This window comes from Rosa rugosa, chromosome 3, assembly GCF_958449725.1.
Source record: "Rosa rugosa chromosome 3, drRosRugo1.1, whole genome shotgun sequence".
Taxonomy (NCBI): Eukaryota; Viridiplantae; Streptophyta; class Magnoliopsida; order Rosales; family Rosaceae; genus Rosa; species Rosa rugosa.
In genome coordinates, this window is record NC_084822.1 from 1,208,853 (window position 1) to 1,223,756 (window position 14,904).

The following is a 14,904-nucleotide window of genomic DNA, read 5'->3' on the forward strand; positions in this document are numbered from 1 at the left end:
GGGTATCTGTGCTCTTTGAGATATATCCTTTTCGTGACACGAAGAATTGGACTTGGAAAAAGCAGATAAACTAGTAATGGAGGTTTCATTAGAATCACACGGTAGGTTGAGAAGCTTCAGAAACACACCAATTATGATTTTTTTTTTTTTTTGTAGGAAGGTCTTTGCTATTTGGGGTAACTTCTGAGGTAGTCAGTCACTCATCACCTAATAAATATAAATATATATATATATATATATATATATATATATATTTTTTTTTTTTTTTTTTTTTTTTTTTTTTTTTTTTTGCAATCGTAATATGTCATTAATAAAATTATGCTTTGTGTGTGTTTTATTATGTCTATTAGTACGGCAACGCGGTGTGTGGGTTGAGAGGTTGGGACTTGGGAATTGGTCGGCAAGAAACTGGGGTAACCAACCCCACAGAAAGTTTTTCCTCTTGGGGCCACAGAAACAAATATCTCAATAGATTCACGGTCATACTTCAATTAACTCGCATGACTAACAACTTTTTCTGATAAATTACTGTTACATAATTATATGGAGAAATTTTAATAATATGTTTTTAAGCATGAGAAACAAAGTGTCAAAATAGTTATATCAGTTGTGATCGATGGATCAGACGCAGAGACAGAACAATGGCTTCCTATTTTGACTTCGATGAGTATGTAGGATTTAGGGTCTAGGGTTCGACTTTGATGAGTATGTATGTATGAGTTTAATGGCTTCCTACCGCATAAACAATTCCCTTGTCTTCTACATCTACTCCATACTCATGGCATCGGTGTCGATACCATCAAGATTTGTCTGAAATTTCAATTGGATTGATTTTTCGTTAGCAGTTAAGGCTTTAGTTTCCTTTGATTTTGTCTGTAATTGGGTTAGAGTCCTTCAAAATATACGTTCTGACATTTGAGAGGATACCTGAGTTTTGCTCATACCAATATGTTAATGTTTTTGCTCATACCAATATGCATTTACTCATACATAGTTGCTTCTGTCCTGCTTTTCTCTAATCTTCATTCTTTCTTTATGCATTTAATTGCTTATGTACGTCTTATATATATTTCAGATACTTTTTTCTTTAAAAAAAATGGGGGCTGCTCAGTGCTGCAGCATATCCTAGCAACCCCTTAGTTTCGTGCCACTCGGACGAGCCAGTAACTCCACCCACAAAGTATTCTCCTACATGAGTTTTTATTGCAACTCAATGTTGGATATTATGTTAGTAAAATACAGGATATGTATAATATAAGAAAAATATGTACATGTATTATTCGAATATTTTATGTAATAGTTTGTTGAAAAATTAGGTAAAATATATTTTAATTAATTGATTGGATTTTTTAATTTTTAAATATTAGTTTATATTGTTTTTTGTTTCATAATTTGTAAAATACAGAAAGAAAAAAAAAAAAAAAAAAAAGGCAAAAACTTTAAATAATATTTGTTTTTTATGTTTGATAGTATAGCGTATACCCACTATACAAATAACACAAAGTAGACAGTATTCCATTTTAACTATAGAATTATTATTCAATTTATTTTTCTCTTTTGAATCAAAACTTCTCAAATTATCATATTCTCTAGGAGAAATTCTTTGATTCTTTAACTTCAATGAAATCAGAACAGTTTCCTTCATTTTTATATTACTACATTTGAATGAAATCTAATCAGATTCAAATATTTTTATTGAATCCGATTAGATTTCACAAGTCTTTAATTTAATATTTTTTGTTCAAAAGTAGGACAAATTTAACAAGTCCTCTTGAATAGTATGAAGTACACAGATTTTTTTTTTTAATATGTAAATACATGTATTATTCGTGTTTTATACAAAAAACTACTAATAGAGATTATATATTCACATATCTTCCTAAAATCAGTAAAATGTATCTCTTTCAATGTTCTAAAAATCGGCCTAGGCGCTAGGCGGTAAGGAACCGATCGGATTTTGGCCTAGGCGTTGCCCTTAGGCGCTGGGCTACTAGGCGGGCTAGGCGGGGACTAGGCGGCCCTAAACCCTAATCTATTCTATAGTTTGACTATTTTTATATTTATAATTAATTTTTAGACTTTAAATATTTTTATTTATATTATTATAGGTCATAAAAATAATTTAAAAATTAAAAAAATAAAAACCGCCTAGGCGCCCGACTAGCGCCTAGCGTTTTTTAGAACCTTGATCTCTTTGAGGTTCCACTGCAACCTTGGCATTCGTAACCTCAGCATCCTCCACCCCCTCTGAACCTCTCTAGTTTCTATGCGCCTCTATCTTTCCTTTCATCTCTCGATTTGGATTCTCCTTTCGGCGAATCAGCTCTCTCTTCTCTTTCTTGATTTGGAATGCATCGGTTTCATAAAACGTCCAATGTGCAGCATTTGGAATATGGTCCATGTTTGGCAACTTTTTATTTGGCTATTGTAGTTGGTTAATTGAACCCTGCAAGTAAATTAGTATAACTATGCAACAAAATGTAAAATTAATTCTGTTTATTAATTTACAATTTTCATTTCCCAACAGTGTTTGGAAGCGCTCATCTTGGATCCAAGGATCCAATCAATTCATTTTTGGTTTTTTACATACGTTATGCTGTCATTTTCGGCACCTAGTCGTTCTCACTTTTCAATTTGCAATAACATGTTTGGCAGCTCAAGTCTGGGGGAGGATTCAGTGCACCGACTTGCACTTGCACCGACATAAATGAATGGTTAGATTATATTAAATACATTTTTAGATTATTAATAAAAATATTAATTATAAATATCAAGGGTTGAGATCATCTCATAAGTGTTGGATCATTTGCACCGTCGGTGCATAGAATAATTTCCACTCAAGTCTTATCAATGCCCCATTCATCACGTTACCTTCTGCACCTAACCTATCGACTTTAAAGACCATTGATCATGGGTGGGGTGGGGTGGCTATTGATGACTGGCAGTACCACTAACAATAGTGAAATCCATCTTTTGGGTTATGTACGTCCACTGCCGAGCAGATCTTAAGGGGGTCGGCTTCATGCCCTGCTCGGATTATCCGATCCGTTTGCCACCTCCAGGCATGACTTTGACCTGAACCTACGTCTCAATCTATTGAAAATGGTAGGCCTCCTGTTGTTAATTTTTTAGGCCTTTTAATTCTGGTGGGGGTTGATCCAACTCCAATCTCTTTCACAAGTTGGAACGAAAATATATTTCTCTTTAATTAACGTGAACTTAACACTCTTGGAAAAGTAATTCAGGCATCGATCATTAATTTGCATGTGAATGAAGCATTTTGGTTGAAGGGAGAGGGCAAAAAAAAAAATCTCATGAACAAAACATTAATGAAGTGCTTTAGGGTGCCTAGACAAGGAGGAAATCATTCACTCATTTGGCAAAAATGATAGGAATAGCAAATTCTTTCCCTCAACAAATTAAGCTAAAGTACTAACCTCTGACTAGTAACTATCTCATGTAACCACTGCAAGTGGCCTAGTGGTTCTTGTCTAGTTGGGTGTGCTCCCCAACTTAGGTTCGAACCCCGAAGTTGTCAAAGTGGCGAGGCACTGTGCTGCAATGCACAGTTGGAGCATTTCACATGCGTCGAAAGAGTTTATCTTGGGCCTAGGAAGCCTTTGGGTTCCCCTTGACAAAGTCAAAAAAAAAAAAAAAATCTCACGTACGTGTGCAAGCATATGATGCTCTCGAAGGTTCTGTTACTTCCACCTGTTGGCTTCACCCTATCGGCTCCTGCATGGCGTCGAAATTGGCTTCTGTTTAACGATCGACCAACGGATTTGGATTCTGTAGGAGCTGATCTATTCTTCCATTTCTCTTTTGATGGATCAATCCTTTTCAAAGAAAAAATATTTGAAAAGAAAAATAAATACACAACTGAAACGGGATTCGATCCTAAGCTAAGAGTAACATAAAGTAAGGAATGCAACTTGCCAACTAAACCAATCTTATTGTTTGGTGAAAAACATACATTTAATTAATTTACTTAATAATTTTTTTTAAATACTCTCAGCAAAAAAATTAGGCCCGACGAGACACTGGACCTGTGACGGCCGACTCACGATCCTCATGTCAGGTCCGACTCTTCTGTGGAGGTATACCCCTCTCTTATGCGCAACCTTAAAGAATAAATTCCAAGCTTTTAAAGAAATTATATCAGTATCTGCTACGGTTTGATTTCCTTGCCCTTTTCTTTATCTGGTTTCCTTCAAGGCATGAATTCTTACATGGCCTCTTTGATTATTTCCTGGGTTATTATAATTCATTCAGAAGTTCAAATGCCCTTAATCTTAGATTCGGATATTTATGGTTTGTTGTCTATTATGTTTCAGACTTTGAATGCCCGGTACATGATCGTGTTACTTATATATTCGTAATTGTTATTGTTTTTGGCCTTCTATTAGTTCACTCTACTCTTGTTATAATGAATCAGCCTTTGTCATCTAATGGTTAATTATAAGATATATTTGAAGAATGTCGAGTCTTTTCTCATGAACATGTTAATGAATCGGATTCTTCAACGAATACGTTCATCATGAAGATAGCCACATGGAACTGAAAGGGCTGCTCTAAGGATGGCCTCATCCTTAGTCAGGCTCTTCATTTTGTCAAGCTACTGTGTCTAGATGTCTTTTGTTTAATTGATACAAAACTCAATGAGGCTGCTGCTTCTAAATTTATATCTAATTTTTCTTTTGCTGAGTATGATATTATGCCTGCCTCTGGGCAATGTGGTGGTTTAATCTTATTTTGGAATTATAGTAGCTTTAATCTTAATGTGTTGTTCAAACATGATCGTTTCTTTCACTGTTCTTATTTTGATATTACAAAGCAGCTTACTGGGTTCATTACTTTTCTGTATCAGATTCATCAAAAAGAACATTAGTTGTATGTGGGTCATGAATTCGACTCACAATAGACTAGTTGTATGTGAGTTGTTTATTTGATAAAAAAATCAGTTATTTGTTTGTAATGACCTTTTTTTTTTTTTTGGCTGAAGTCAAAGGTTAAGAGAGGCAAGGAGCCACCTTAACCTTTGAGATTTTATTGAAGAAGAAAGAAAAAATACAAAGGGAGGGGGAACAAAAACCAAAACCTCCCATACCAAAAAGAAAACAGCTATATACAAAGGAATTTTTTTCTCTCTGACCTCGAAGCGCCGCTTGCGTTTGGTCGAGTGTTGGGAAGAGCGATGCCCTGTCCGACTGCTCGCCCCCGCGGCGTTGTCGTCGAACGGGCTAGAGGGGGCCGAGTGTCCTACGGTGCGCGGTCTAGTCGAAGTCTACGTTGTGGGGAGATGTTGTCGTTGTTCTGTTCGTCTGGAGGTTCTGTCGGGGTTGGGCAACGGTGGCTGGCGAGTAGGAGGGACGTCTTGCGTTCGCTTGGTAGGCAGGACTGGTGCAGTTATATCCTAGAGCGGTGCACGGCCAGCTTGATGGGTGGATTGAGTTGGTGTCGTCGGATCGGAATTCACTTGGTGGTGATGCCAGTCCGGTGGCTTTGCTGGGTTCTTCTTGGCTCGGATCGGAGTGGTTGGATTCGATCTTGGTTAGGTGGCTCCGACCCAATCTGGGGATGGGTGGATCTAGTTGCCGGCATGATGGGGAAGCGTCAGGTGGGTGGTGCCGTTGCTGCCGGTGATGGGACAGTGCAAGCAGGAGCACAACGTCGTGATCTCTGCAGTGATTAATCTGGGCTAGGGTTTGGCGATAGTTGGGCTTGGGCTTTAGCCCTTGACCCATGTTATTTTGTTATTTTAATTTATTGTTATTTATTCTTAGTTCAATATGGCTCTATGCCATTAATAAATCCCTACCATTATTTGGCAGGGCGAAGTGGGCTATATCCCGGTATGCACACTCAGTGTGCCTTGTCTGGCCTAGCGAGGCGGCGAGCTATTTGCTTGATCAAATGGACGCAACCTCCTAGTGGCAGAATGAGATTGAGTGTCGCCGGATTTATTTCCGTGCGGCAACATAGTGGGAAAGCTGTGTCTTTTGTAATGATGCTTCTTCATGATAGAGTTATCTTTCCAGTATGTCACCGTTATGTCAAAGCAAATGGAGTAGCCATTCGTGCACTCTTTGCTAATTGGTGCTTGTTAGAATACATAGATTTTATGGAGAATCTTGGTATTATTTCAGGATGTTCTCTTTATGCTTATTGTAATATGGGGTTCAGGCTCTATGTCCCCCCTTGTATTCTGCAATTTCATTAATCAAAGCTTGAGGGCAGCCGCATCAGCCCCCTTTCAAAAAAAAAAAAAAAACAGCTATAAGAAAAAAACAACTAACAAAAACGAAAATTCAGCATTCCCAAACGGTCACTCTGACAATGTCTGTCAATGAAAGGAGGAGCTAGGTCCCACCAAGTCAGATCACTAGAAGTCGCCCCGTAATTCGCTAATGCATCTGCAACGCGATTCCCTTCCCGAAAGATATGTGAAGATCGGAATTGCATTTGAGAAATACGATATAAGCAATTACCCCACTCAATACGAAGCTGCCAAGGCACTAAATCCGGGGACTGCAGAAAGTTTAGAACTAGGGAAGAGTCAACTTCTAGCCATACATGTTTCCAGTCCCTTACCCAAGCTAGCTCAATAGCCTTAATGATAGCCATTACCTCTGCCGCAATCCATTTGAGCAACTGAAATGGTTCTGTAGCTGATGGAGCTGTGGCCCAGCTACAATTTCTGATCAGAAGAGATAAGCAATCCGTCTCATGAAGGGAAGCATAATCGTTATGCTTTCTTTGAATGATGACTCGCATGCATTAGAAACTACGTTCAACATGACGATATTGAACTGAGTTCACACCCTTTGGCTTGCATAAGTAATGTTATGGTTTTATAGGACTACATTACTATATCTCAGGTTTTCGCTATGTTGCTTCAACTTAGTTCTGAGTTCTATTTCTTGTGTGACTTTATAATTGGTTTCAGTCTTATAAGATTATAGAATTATCTGGAAAATTGGTTTCACTATGTTAGGTACAGAGTTTTGGTTAGAAGTATAGAATTATCTGGAGATATATACATACAGGGGGCGGAGCCACATATAGGCCAGCTTGGGCACTTGCCTAGACTGAGTTTTTCTTGTCTACCTTGATTTATATATGTTGGCTAAATGAAGCTACCTAAAACATAGCAGAAAATGGCAAAACCAGATGAATCTTGCCTTACCTAGGTTGAATTTTTCTTGTTTGCCTTGAATCTTGCCTTACCTAAGAAACTTTTCTGGATCCGCCACTGTATACATATATTTTGTAATGAATTCATATCTTATGTTTCAGTTGTATTTTGAATCACATGGAATCCCACTGTATACATGTGTGAAGTTGCAGAGGGTAATCGGATATATTCATTTATTACCCTTCCAGGAATTAAAGAGTGCGCTATTTGGCGCAAGTGACTATACCTCATCTCCCATTGGTTACAAATGCATCAGACTTCCAACTACCCTACAGATTGAACAGGTCTCCATTCGAGAGGTGATCAATGTCATGTGCACAGACATTGATGATCATGGCGACAAGGCCTAATCAAAGAGATTGACAATGCACCTAAGTTTACTGTGAACAATGAGTCTTACTTAACCCCAGATACACCGCTAAAGTTGGTTGATCATAGGATGACTTTATCAGAGACAATCATACTCAATACCTTAGTAGCATTTTTTTTTGTTTTTTTAACGAAAGTAACGTTACAACAAAGAAAGAAAAGAAAAACTAAACTAGAAAGCAGAACTCATGGAGGAGCTGAAACAGCATCAGCTTGTAAGGTGTGGACTGGAGGGATGGAGGTGGATTTTGAAACCAGTTCAAAGAACTCTCCAACGATGGAGCAAGGTGAGCTACAGCATCAGCTGCCTCATTTGCTTTCCTACTGGTCCAACACCAGTTAACAGAAGAAAAAGAATCAGCCTCAAACTTAATCTGACGAACCGGCGGTGAGATTGTAGATCAAGAAACCGATCCTTTAGGAGTTTTCAAAGCTGATATTTGATGTACACAATCAGCTTCCAAAGAGAAAGAGAAATCATTATCCCATTTTGCCAATTTGAGCCCCAGAAGAATTGCTTGAGCTTCTGCAGAGGTAGCCTTTCCAACCATTGCAAGTCTGTTTCTGAGGAAACCTGTAGAGTCTCGGAAAATTGCTGCAAGACCAGAACTTAGAGACTCAGAATTCCATGTTGCATCTGTGTTTATTTTCAGCATTCCCACATCAGGAGGAGACCATGATTCCAAAAGAGGCTGATCATTAAGAGTAAAAGTGACCGAAATGATAGAGGTTAGCACTTGTCTTGGTCTCGGCTTTTTGTTTCTTGACGACGTGGTTGTTTGTTTTTGTGCCGCTATATTACCTGCCAATGCAATGCAGTGTTACTATCGACTTGCTGATTATGGCATTTGAATTTAGTGCAAATCAAGAATCTGTTTATTTACAAATCTGATTGACAAATTGTTATTCAGCAATTCGGGCGGCTGCTCAATGGTATCAAACTCATCTGGCTGGTTGTGTACCTATTTTTCTATTAACTAATAATAATGAGAATAAGAGGAAGGCTCTTGATGAGGGGATTTCTGCAGAGACAGGTGTGTAGGATTGGTTGCTTGGGAAAATTCTACAATGTGTTAACGTATGACATGCATATAATTGCCTTAAAAGTGGTAAAATGAGTCCTTAAAATAGTAATATTAGTCCTCAAAGTGGTAACATGAGTCCTTAAAGTGGTAAATTTTCTTAGTTACCACATGAGTCCTCAAAATAGTAATATTAGTCCTCAAAGTGGTAACATGAATCCTTAAAGTGGTAAATTTTTCTTAGTTTACCATATGAGTCCTCAAAATAGTAATATTAGTCCTCAAAGTGGTAACATGAGTCCTTAAAGTGGTAAAAATAGTTGATGTATGAGAAATGTTAACATACCATAGCTTTACCCTGGTTGCTTGATTGTGTGCGTCACTTCCACTATTTCATTTCTCATGATGGAGTTACTAACATTTCTCATGATGGAGTTACTAACATGGGAAAAATTTCAGTGGAGCGCTATGTGATATCATTGAGTCAACCAGATTTGCTTGATCTGCTTGTGCATCCTGCACCGTCAGATGATGTAAGCATGGAGAAAGTTGAAGATTTGAATGAAATCAATTATGCAGAGGTATTGCAATACTGAGTTTCATGTATTGATTTTATAAGTAACATGAAAAAACAAGGTGGCCGGTTCTAACCAGTTTCTTGCTTTATTTTTTTTTTCCAGAATAAAACCTTGTAGGAGATTAGTACTGGTATCCGGCCGGTGCGGCATCTACCATCGAGGAAAACTTAGGGTGAACCAATACAGTCCCCCTTTTGAAGCTTATGTTGAAGTATATATTGGAAGCTGGAACCTCGGTGATGAAATACGAATTTATGGACGTGCAAACCTGAATAGGGCCTTTGATGGTGATATAGTGGCAGTCCAGCTTCTGCCTGGGGAGCAATGGCATGCATGAGGATAAATCTATGGCTATAGCAGACGAAGGTAGTTAGTACATGAAATGTTCTGCATGCATTTAATTGATTTTATCGGGGGTGAGCTTGATGCCTAAAACCTCTGGGTGTGATGCCTAGAAACCCTACTGGTGTGATGCTAGTAGCTCCATCCCTTTTTTAATTTCCTTACTCTAAATCCCTTTTCTTTCTAACAATCGTGACTGCTGCAAATAAACCCTACTTCTAGAGTTCTGTTCATGATCTATTAGTCCTGCATCAATAAGTTTACTACTGGGTCTAATTTCTAGTTACTTTTCCGGGTTGAATAAAAAAGAAGAAGAAGACATATCTTCCCATAGTGGAAATGTCAAAGAAGAGGACTCGTAATAAGTTAACTACTGCTAGAGTTTTCGTATCTCAAGCCTACATGTGAATAAGTGCGTAGCTGACTTTCTGGAGTCTTTATAGGACTGTTTTGCATTTTGAAATATGTTTCTTTCTTTCTATTTTTTGTTTTCTTATTGAATTCTTCTAATGAGTATATTCTGTACACTGTACTCTCTTACAGAGGATGAAGAAGGTGTTCATCGATCTGGTTCCTGGCAGTGCTGATGATGTTCCTAGAAAAACAGTTCAACCACAAGATTCTGCTGGAGAAACATGTTCTATTTCAAGTTGTCCATTTGGCCGTATTGTTGGTATAATAAAGCAGAATCGGCAATTGTAAGTTGACTTAAAGTTGTTACCTGAACCCTTTTTGTCTTGCATACGGAAGTGGTATCTGTTTTAATTATCATTTTCAGCTGAAATACATGTTTCTTCTTTTACTTAGAGGGCAAAGCAATGTAAAAAAGACAGTGTTTTGGTGTAGTGATTTGTTGGCTGGTCAAAAAAGAGCATAGGGATTGATGTGCCATAGTTGGTGACAATATACAACTATTATGTGAAAATGAAAACTAGGGAAACTTGTCGACGTAAATTGGGCTTTTCATTGGCTTTTTCTCAAAAAAAAAAAAAAAAAAAAAAAAGCAGATTTTTCTGAATTTCTGGTACTATGAATGTTTGTTTCATGGGTGATTGAATAGTAGAAAAGAATACTTTGATTTAGAGTTTTCAATAATAATTCTATTCATCCCACAAAGGGGTATATATACAAGGACAAGAGGAGTAGTCTAACCCTAATAGGAAACAATCATTCCTATAATTACATGATAACCTAAATAAATAAGAATCATAATTACATAAGATTTACAGCTATTCTACACTCCCCCTCAAGTTGGTGCATAGATATCTATCATGCCCAACTTGTCAACTGAGCTGTCGAATATCTTCCTGGACACTCCTTTAGTAAGAACATCAGCTAACTGCTCTTCTGAGTTTACAAATGGAAAACGAATAACCTTTCTGTCAAGATTTTCTTTAATAAAATGACGGTCAACCTCCACATGCTTTGTCCTATCATGCTGAACTGGATTATGTGCAATCTCAATTGCAGCTTTATTATCACAATGCAAATCCATAGGTTGTTTAAGCTTGTAACCTAGATCTTTCAGGACATTACGAATCCATAACATTTCACAGACTCCATGTGCCATACCTCGAAATTCTGCTTCTGCACTTGATCTGGCCACAACTTTCTGTTTCTTGCTACGCCAAGTGACAAGGTTCCCTCCTACAAAAGTGAAGTACCCAGATGTAGAACGCCTGTCAGTTTTATCACCAGCCCAATCTGCATCTGTGTATCCCACAACTTCCAATTCATCCTTTTTCTCAAACAGTAATCCTTTACCTGGCGCCATCTTCAAATACCTCAAAATCCGAAAAACTGCATCCATATGCTCTTCACTAGGACAATGCATAAACTGACTGACAACACTCACAGCATAAGCAATATCAAGTCTAGTATGTGAAAGATAAATCAACCTTCCTACAAGACGTTGATACCTTCCTTTATCAGTTGGAACTTGATCAGGATAAATGGCAAGTCTGTGATTCATCTCAATGGGTGTCTCAATTGGACTGCAGTCCAGCATCCCCGTTTCAGCAAGTAAGTCAAGAACATACTTCCTCTGTGACAGTGAAATTCCCTTCTTAGACCTCGCAACTTCAATACCCAGAAAATACTTCAGTTGCCCCAGATCCTTCATTTCAAACTCCTTTGACAGATACTTTTGCAACTCATTCATCTCTTTTGGATCATCCCCTGTAACAATCATGTCATCAACATACACAATAAGAGCTGTAATCTTACCATTCTTGCGCTTGATAAACAAGGTATGGTCAGAATTGCTCTGTTTGTATCCAAAGGCTCTCATGGACTTTGAAAATCTCCCAAACCAGGCTCTTGGAGATTGCTTTAGGCCATACAACGATTTCCTCAACTTACACACCTTGCCAACTTCACTTGGGTAATTCTTAACACCAGGAGGCACATCCATGTACACTTCTTCCTCTAAATTCCCATTAAGGAACGCATTCTTCACATCAAACTGGTGTAAGGGCCAATCTTTGTTTGCTGCAAGTGAGATTAGAATCCGGACAGTATTAATCTTTGCCACAGGTGCAAAAGTCTCCTCATAATCAATCCCATAGCGTTGTGTATATCCTTTGGCAACCAACCTCGCCTTGTATCTATTAATAGTTCCATCTGCATTAAGCTTCACAGTAAATACCCAACGACATCCTACAGTCTTCTTTCCAGCCGGCATAGATACTAGCTCCCATGTTGCATTCTTTTGAAGAGCTTCCAATTCTTCATTCATCGCCTTTGTCCATTTTGGATCCATCAATGCATCCTGCACGTTACTAGGAATAGATACAGTAGATAATTGATCAACAACAAGTGCATGTGACCCAGAAATCCTATGGTTAGACATAAAATTAGCTATAGGGTATTTAGCTTTGGCTTTGATATCTGGTTCATATTGTTTCTTAGGAATTCCCTTGGTAACCCTTTGTGATTTCCTAGGTTCGACACTTTCTAACCCAGAAGACTCATTAAAGTTTAGGGGTACCTGAGGTGGATCATTCTGAGTGGAATCTTCGGTTGGTGATGTAGAAGGGGGAATATCTTGTGTGTGAGCTTCAGATACATCTTGATTTTGATTCAAACTATCCAGAAAAGTCGTCTCTTCTATCTCGGAATTCACAACGCTCTGTTCGGCAGTTGCATTCTCTGTTTCGGAAGTCACAACACTCTGTTCGGCAGTTGCATTCTCTATTCCAGAATTTCTACCTTCAAATTGTTCCTCCAAATTTTCCAAGTCTTCAAAGACATCAAAGTCAATAATAGAACAAGGATTCCCTTCACAACCTTTCTCCCCCTGAAGGGAAGACTGAGAAGCTCCCCCTGAGTAATATGGCTCAGATTCACGTAATGAGACATCAAGAGATATATGTATTGTATTAGTGAGTGGATCATAACATCTGTAGCCCTTCTGAAACTCGGCATAACCTACAAACATACACTTCGTTGCACGGGGATCAAGTTTGCTCCGGTGTGGCTTTGGTATATGAACATAAGCAGTGCACCCAAACACTCGGGGTTCCAAATTAGGCATAGAGGGGATGGTCAAGAGTGTATGAAGCTGTTGATGAGGATTCTGAAACTCAATTACCCGGGAAGGAGTACGATTGATGAGGTATGCGATTGACTTCACTGCTTCTCCCCAATAAGACCGAGGTACATTCATGCCAAACAATGAAGCCCGAACAACTTCCATCAACTGCCTGTTCTTCCGTTCTGCCAAACCATTCTGTTGAGGAGTATAAGAGTTGGAGGTTTGATGACGAATCCCCTGTGACCGGCAAAATTCAATCATATGGCCATTCACAAACTCTCCACCATTGTCAGATTGAAACACTCGGATGGATTGTTGATACTGAGTGGTCACCATTTTGTGAAATTCGGTAAACAACCCAAATACTTCACTCTTATTCTTCAGTAATGACACCCACGTCATGCGAGTACAATCATCAATAAATGTGACATAATATCGAGCTCCAGAAAGAGAAGGAATCTTTGCAGGACCCCAGACATCAGAGTGAATTTTCATAAAAGGAACAGGACTTTTATTAAGACTTGGTGAATATGAAATACGGTGGCTCTTGGCCAGTTCACAAATGTCACAATGGAAATCCAAATCACTGACAACTGAAAACAAATGAGGTTGCAGCTTCTTAAGATAACTAAAAGATAGATGACCTAAACGGCGATGCCATAACCATACTGCTTCCTTTGCATTCTCTACCCCATTAATCTGATTAGCTTGCCCCAAAAGATGCTTCTGGTTTTCTCCAGTCTCTGTCAGATCCAGGTAGTATAATTTTCCCCTTCTAACACCATAACCAAGAATCCGCCGAGTCAGAATGTCCTGAAACACACAGAAAGATGGATAGAAGGTCACAATACATGCAAGTGCTAAAATAATCTGACCAACAGATAGGAGATTATAAGCTAGTGAGGGAACAACAAGGACAGATTCAAGGGTTAAGGTATCAGATACAACAATAGAACCTTCTCCGGTGACCGGAGTTGGAGTACCATCAGCAGTAGAGACAATATTTTGAGAGGAACGTCTAAGGTTTTTCACAAGACTAGGGTCATTGGTCATATGATCAGATGCACCTGTATCAATTATCCATGTATTATTCAAAGTAGCCTTACCCTTCATACCTGACTGCGCTACATTAGCGGAGGCATTGTCGAGATGCTCTTCCTCTGTAGTAGCAATAGCCACCTTGCCCGTATTCTTTCGCGGTTTCCTGGTGAAGTCCCACCAATCAGGGTAGCCAATCACTTCATAACACCGCTCCTTGGTATGACCTACTTCCCCACAGACAACACATTTTTTGTTTGCGTATGGGTTTGGTTTGTCATGAGGACGACGTGGAGAAGGACCTAAGAAGCCTGGAGGAGGACCTAGTCGGCGTTGAACGGCCATAACAGAAGATTCGGTAGGTACCGAACGCCCCATAGCTTGTTTCTCTGATTGCACCTTGCGAATGTAAGCATAGCTCTGCTCCAAGGAGAATTTAGGCTCCTTGCGTAGGATTTCTCCATGCACCTGATCATACTCTGGGTCAAGTCCACTCAAAAACAAGTGAACACGCATCCGGGACATTGCTGAAGTTTCTTGAACGACAGCTGCAACATTATCATGTTGAGAGGCCACCCTTTGATCAATCTCCTGGAACATTGCCACTAACTCATTGTAGTAGGTCGGAATGGGCCTTCCATTCTGCTTTGCTTCAAAACACTTTTTATTCAACTCAAAGATTCGGGTTTCATCAGAATCATCATAAAATGTTTTCTCTACAGCTTCCCAAATATCTTTCGCAGTAGGAAGACGAATATACCGGTTCATGAGAGAGGATTCCATGGAGTCAATTAGCCAACTTTTCACCTTTTCATTGTCTGTGGC